Here is a 6,041-nt window from a genome sequence, read left to right as displayed (position 1 = left end):
AAGAACTTTGAACAAGGGAGAAAACCTAGTAAGACTTTTATGTTTACTCTAGCAATAAGGTGAAAGACAGAGATGGATTAGAAAGGAGAAAGTTACAGAGAGAGAGGCTGTTAGAATGCTCCAAAGAAGCAAAGATGAGGTGCTCCCTAACCACGCTGAGCGGGGGTCCTTCTCCTCCGAGTGTCCTCAGAAAGGATGCTTCTCCCTCAGCTTCCCTTTCCTTCACATCGCCCATGATGTACCCTGTAGATTCAGTGTCACAGACTGAGCTGGGCCCGGAAGGCTGCTCCCCAGCCCACCTTCAGGAAGCATCAGCAGGGCTACAACCTGGATGCCTACATTTCCCCAAGAACCAGGATAACATCTCTGAGGAAAGGCCGACCACACCAAGACTCTGATGTCCCCAGGGTTGAGAGAGGTCATGGTGAGTGACAGGCTTGGGCTGGAATCCCAGAGGTGTCCCCAAATCCAACTGGCCAGCTCCTGCTTCCTTTGTTCATTGTTTCATTCCTCTCCACTCATTCATTCATTGCTCAGTACATGTTTATTGAGTAGCCCCTGTATGCCAGACACTGCTAGCTTCTAGGCATACAGAGTGTAGAAGGGGACAGAGACAGCTAAATACAAACTTTCATAAAGAAATGTACAATAACCACGTACAAAGTGGCCAAGTTAGGAAATGACAAGTACTTCTAAAGGAGGCATTACGTGGGGCTTCCCTGGTGGTGCAGTGGTTGAGAATCTGCTTGCTAATGCAGGGGACACGGGTTCGAACCCTGGTCTGGGAGGATCCCACATGCCGTGGAGCAACTAGGCCCGTGAGTCACAACTACTGAGCCTGCGCGTCTGGAGCCTGTGCTCCGCAACAAGAGAGGCCGCGATAGTGAGAGGCCCGCACACCGCGATGAAGAGTGGCCCCCGCTTGCCACAACTAGAGAAAGCCCTCGCCCAGAAACGAAGACCCAACACAGCAAAAATAATTAATTAATTAATAAACTCCTACTCCCAACATCTTCTAAAAAAAAAAAAAAGTAATAGTCTCCTCAGCTGTAAACCAGGGACAATAAAAAAAAAAAAAGGAGGCATTACGTGTCATGCTGAGTTGTTTCCCCTTCTACTCTTGCTACTCCAAGTATGGGCCTCAGAGAGCAGCAGTTTGTTCTTCTCAAACTTCAAGGTGATTATGAAGTGGCTGGGGATCTCCTGCTGCAATACGTCTGGAATGGGGCCTGGAATTCTGCATTTCTAACAACTTCTTCAGCAAAGCTAATGCTGCTCATCCGAAGACCACACTTTCAGTAGCAAGTCTGTGAGGATCTGAGGAGGAAGATACATTGAGAAGCTGCAGGGAAGCTCGTATTCACGTTTCAGGAAGATAACCCTGCTTCCCATCCCCCCACAGGTGGGGACTGGCAAGCCGAGGAGCAGGTGGACCTGGAGGGCTTTGACACAGAAAACTTCTTCAGGATCCTGCTCAGGCAGTCTCTGGCAGTGACGACCCAACTCAGCCAGACCAAGGAGAAGGTGAGTAGAGAAGCTGGGCGGGCAAGCGAATTTGTCTCTGGGAGCGTTCGTGATGGGACAGAGGGCCTAAAGAAATCCTCAGTGTATCCATAATGAACCAGAAAAAAAAAAAAATTCATTCGGGGGAAGGGAAGAAGAAGATTTCAGCTTAAATTTAGGGCTGATTTTATGAGCCCTCAGGCTTCAGATCACTGGTAGGGAATCTATCCAGACCACCTCTGGAGCCTCTCAAGATCCCCACTCCTGATCTGGGTAGCCCATCTGGGTGAGAAAATGCAGGCCAGTAGGTGACAGATATTGGGAGCCAAAGGAGCACACTAGAAGTCCAAGTTTCTAAGCTGGGCCAGGGGTTCCCTAAGGGGAAGGTGTCTTGCCCTACGGCTGGGCTGGTCTTCACCGGTTCCTTCCAGTGTAAGGTCACTTTGTCCTCTGGAGTCCCTCCACAAACTGGCAGCAGAGGGCGCTGCGACCACAGCCGTGAAAGCTGCTGGGGCCTCTTGGGGCAAACTCTGCCCTCTCTCGCAGCTCAAACTCCTCTGCCTCAAACTTGGGAACGAAGCCCGGTCTCTCCAGCAGCTGTGGGGTGCTGAGCACCGCATCCCAGCTTCCAGTGGCCAGCTTCCAGAGAGCCCCCAGAGGGAGCAGCAACAGGTTGGGCTGTTTTCACGCTTCGCGTCTGGTCCCGGTGCCCACATGCAACTCTCTCCCTTCACTGAGGCTGCGCACCTCCTCAGCACCTGTTCCATCTCCCAGGCCCCAGGTGTCTTAGCCCCACACCCTGCGCCCCTTTGCCACTGCTGCCACGCCCACCCTCATTGCTCTGCAGTGCCCAGGGGGAGCGGGGTGTCCAGTCCCCGAGGCTGCTGTCTCTGGCGGCTACGGCCCCTGCAGGTAAGCAGGCAGGGTGGTCTCTGACCTCAGGCTGCGGAGGCAGCTGCCAGGGCCGCGGAGGAGGAGGCCAGGCGGAGGGGGCACCTGGCAGGCGAGTACGCAGCAAGCCTCAGTCACCAGCTGACGCTGCTTCGCCAAGACCTCGGTGCGAGGCGAGAGCATTGGGGCTCTTTCTGCTCAGCGCTGATGGCAGCGCGGCGGCTGCTGAAGGCGTATTCAGGCTCTAGGCCCACGAAGTCCTCCCGGGCTGGGCGGAACCCAGAAAGGTGTGTACCTGGTGAATCTGAGTCAGGCTGAGTGAGATCTGGGGAGGAGCCGTGTGGCTTCTTGGGGTCCCGGGACGGGCCGCACCAAAGTGTCCTTCTTCTATCCCTAGTTGCCCCTCCCTCTGATGGGTCCTCCCTCATCCTCCTGCAGGGAAGTCCCCCAGCTGGACGCTGTGCTGGACCGCCTGTCGCAGGCCGTGCTGCAGGAGGGCCACCGCCTGAAGGCCTGGGGCGTCCTGGGCACCGGCACTGGGGCGGAGCTGCTGCGGCCAGGTGAGCCCTGCTCGCCTTCAGACAGGGCCCCGCCCGCCCCCGCCCGCCCCCGCCCCGGAAACCTGGCCCTGTTTTCAGGCGTAAGGAAGGGAGGAGGAAAGCTAAACCAAGTGGAAACCCCCAAGGTTGGGAGGGGCTTCCTGTGCAGCGTCCTGGGCGAAGGTCTGTGTTACAGAAGAGGGAACCTCCAAAATGGAAAGAGCAGAGGAGGAAACAAAAAAGCCACCACAAAGTATAGCTTTACATATAAGGTAGCACTTCCTGAGAGCAAAAGCCTGACTGATGAATGCAAAGGCCACGTGTGGAAAATGCTGGACTTACCTGGAAAGGAAGAGAGGGAGAAGGATCCTGCAATATGATGATGTCAGGGTCACATCCCGAATGCGGAGTCCTGACCTGGACTCGGCACAAACACAAGATCGCCTTCCCATGGGGGGCATCTGCTACACCCCCATACCAGGGTGTGGATTGGGTAGGGTTCTCACCAATGCCTTCCAGTCTCCAGCCAAGGGAGCCCCTAACCTGCCAGATGGCCTCAGACCCAGGGCTGAGCAGGAATTTGCTTTCCTGCAGCCTCAGCAAGCCCTTCAGGGGACGCCGAAGACATCAGCGTGAATCCTGTCACCAAGTTAATGGTCCCTGGCCCCAACTGTGTGATGCTCCCGGCCAGTGGCCACACAGGGCCCATACCCCCTGGCTACTTCATCCACCCTGACACTGGACGTGTGCTGCCCGAGGCTGGAAATCTGGGTTATGATCTGCAGGAAGCTACCCTGGTGCCCACCACTGACTCCAGTTCTGGTGAGACTCTGACCACTACCTAGCCCCAACCCAGCACAGGGCCCACTGGGGCCCTCTGGAATGAACTCCCCAGGGGCACAGCATAGGAGGCAGGGCTCTCTCCTTGGACAGTGGGGCTCGGTGAGCAGCAGAGCAGTGAATGCCTTCTCCCCCCTTCCTCACTTTAACATTCTTGCTGAGGAAGCGCCATGCTGGAGAGAGCTGCCAGGTGAAGGAAAGCGGTGCTCTCTGCCCCTGCCCTGCAGGGCATGCCAACGGGTGTCAGCACCTCCCTCTCTCCCTGTCCAGGTGGCGTCCGAACCTCAGAAGCTGCCATCCTCCCCTATGTGCCCTACCCAGCCTGTCCGGCCACACACTCCCCTCCAGCCACCTGCCTACCTGTCCTGCAGCCAAGGAGGACATCACAGCTGGGGGCTCTCATGATGGACCCCATAACTGGCATCGAAGTGCCCGTGCTGGCTGTGACTCTGCACCCACAAACGAGGCAGTGGCTCACTCTTGGGGGGACGTACTGCAATCCCCTCACCAAGACCTTGGCCCCTCTAGAGTTGGGGGGCCCCATGGAAGATCTGGTCACTGGAGGCATCTCGCCAATCCTGGGAGTCGGGTTGGATGAAAACACAGGTCTCCTGGCAGCCCTTGGTGCTATCCTTCTGCCTCTCCTCCCTGCCTGGCCTGGCTTCCCAATCCTCTCCTCTCAGCCCCCCAAATCCTCCACGTTCTGGTCCAGTCTGCAAACTCCACCCCAAGCCCGTATTTCCACACTTCATCCTCCCTCTGCCTCTTACCCCCACCTTTCCTCTCCTTCCCAGTTCCCCTCACCCTTTGCCATCTTTGGTGTCCCCCAGTGGGGAGAGAACAGAGTTGCTTCTGCAGCAAAAACATAGGGATGTTTTTCAACCAAGAAGGCCATTCTTCCTCCTGCCACCAGCGTGTACTACACGCGCCCCCCCCCCCCCCGCCCTCTCCCTCACCCCATCCTCTGCCCTGCCCCTGCGACCTCCACGCGCACTCTGTCACTCACTCTGTCCTGGGTCCTGGTTCTCACGTGCCTCCTCTGCCTACATCCCTTCCCTCCTGCTTCCAGGTCAGGTGCTTGCCCTGGGAGGACTGCGAGACACCTCGGGGAACCTCATGATGCCTGGTGACAGCTTTGTGGAGCCACTGAGCAGGAAGCCAGTCTGGCTCCAGGGAGCTTCCCGACAGGAGGGCCAGACTGTGCCCCATACCGGAGGGTCACAGGCCCTGCTGGATGCCAATGTGCTGGTGGCCCAGAGGCGAGTAATTGCAGTGCTCCGGAGGTCCCAGGAGAGGCCAGGGCGGAGGGTACAGGGGCTTCTGGAGACTGCCATCAAGGACATGAGACAGGCGCTGGCTTTGAGTCTGCACCACGTCCTGCAGCAGGCTCGGAGACTGCAGAGACAGCGGGAAGCAGCAGAGAGCATGGAGGCTGGTGGCGGCAGGATAGGTACGTGTTGACCTGGGCCAAAGGCTCCCAGGCCCTGAAATCCCAGGCCCAGAATGACCTGATGCTTCAGTGCCCCTCAGCCAGTAAACCCAGGGACAAGACGACAGTCCCACTGGCCAGGCACACATGTGACCAAAGGAAGAGAGAAGGATTTCGATGACTTCATGCCCCAAGCTCATGAATGGCTTGGCTTTTAAGCTCTTGCCAGTTCCACTGGGTCTTACACTTGATGGTCGTAAAGTGTATATTCTCATGTAACTTCATAGGACCCCCAAGCACCATAACATGTTATGACACCCATTTTACATTGCAGGATCTGAAGTCAAGGGAGCTAAGAGACTTGACCACCAGGGTCCCATAGCTAGTTAGCTGCACAGCCAGGCATAAAGCCTGAGTCTCCTGGGTCCTCAGTCCTCTTGTCACTTTCATTCCTGCAGCAGCCTTCGGCTTTCCATTAGTAAACTCAGGAGAGGAGCCCACTCAACTCCTCTACCACCCCACAGCACTAACTAGCACAGGAATTTCAGGGAAAGGAAGTAGGAGTGGCATCTTCCTGGAGCCTAGCTCACTCGCTCTTTCTAGAACCTTCTATCCAGGGTGTGTACAAAAAAGAACCAGGGTTTGGGATCACAACTGACTTGAGTTTGAAGACCTGCCCCACTGTTTATTACCTCTTTGACCTTGGGTAACTTACTAAACCTCGCTCTGCCTCTGTTATAGCATTCTTAAAATGAGGATTAAAATAGTATATACTTCAGAGATTTTGTTGTAGGACCAAATAAAATATAATTTATATGGAGCTCTGAGCTCAGACTCTG

The 6,041-nt window shown here is 55.9% G+C and overlaps 1 long non-coding RNA gene across 1 annotated transcript; it reads right to left on the bottom strand.

Annotated features, from left to right (window-relative positions):
• Nucleotides 1-525: 525 nt before the first annotated feature.
• Nucleotides 526-2,890, bottom strand: LOC117313386 (uncharacterized). Its single transcript, XR_004527827.2, has 2 exons — nucleotides 2,441-2,890; nucleotides 526-1,317 (listed from the first exon to the last, which is right to left on the bottom strand). It is a non-coding gene; the product is annotated as an uncharacterized lncRNA (long non-coding RNA).
• Nucleotides 2,891-6,041: the final 3,151 nt, after the last annotated feature.

Source organism: Tursiops truncatus, chromosome 8, assembly GCF_011762595.2.
Source record: "Tursiops truncatus isolate mTurTru1 chromosome 8, mTurTru1.mat.Y, whole genome shotgun sequence".
In the NCBI taxonomy this organism is placed as follows: domain Eukaryota; kingdom Metazoa; phylum Chordata; class Mammalia; order Artiodactyla; family Delphinidae; genus Tursiops; species Tursiops truncatus.
This window is presented reverse-complemented; position numbering and strand designations above follow the sequence as displayed.